The following is a 781-nucleotide window of genomic DNA, read 5'->3' on the forward strand; positions in this document are numbered from 1 at the left end:
TAGGAAATGTTCAATGGTTTCAGAGGTAGTCCTACACCAAGGACAGAAGTGGTCAGGAGACAGATGTAGGCGGTGCAAGTGAGCACTGAGCGTGTGGCCCAGGCAGAGGCAGGCGATGGCTGGAGTGGCTTGTGTTCCTTCCTGTGACTGACTGTTTGAATCTTGTCACAGCGCTCGTCAAAGAAGATACAGAGGAAGTTGTGTAGGTTAAAGTTTGGAGGACAGTGACGGTGCTGCCATCTGTTAGAAGCGAGTACAGTAATACTCCGCTTAACAAACAAGATAGGGGGTGTCAAAGCTGTTCATAGAGTGGAAATTCGTTAAGTGGACTTAATTTTCCCATAGGAAATAATGGAAATAGGGGGGATGCGTTCTGGGCTGGTCCCCAACATACCACATGGGTTAAAAAAAAAAATAATAATGAAAAAATAAAAAAATAAATAAATAAATAAATAAATAAAAAAAAAAAAAAAAAATATATATATATATATATATATATATATATATATATATATATATATATATATATATATATATATATATATATATATATATATATATATATACAGCCTTGCCCCAAGAAAGGATTGTTTTGTAATCTTACATGAAATACCAAGAAATAAAGCAGAGATGATGAGATCGGCCACAGACAGCGGAGACTCCAGCGACTTGGCCGCTTCTTCTTCTTATGATCTTTTTAGCTTGGCGTGTTGTCTTTCACCACGATATTAAATTTGTTTCCACTCCTTTATTGCCTGTTATAATGGATATCATATCTTAG

This window comes from Portunus trituberculatus, chromosome 41 (genome assembly GCF_017591435.1).
Source record: "Portunus trituberculatus isolate SZX2019 chromosome 41, ASM1759143v1, whole genome shotgun sequence".
NCBI lineage: Eukaryota > Metazoa > Arthropoda > Malacostraca > Decapoda > Portunidae > Portunus > Portunus trituberculatus.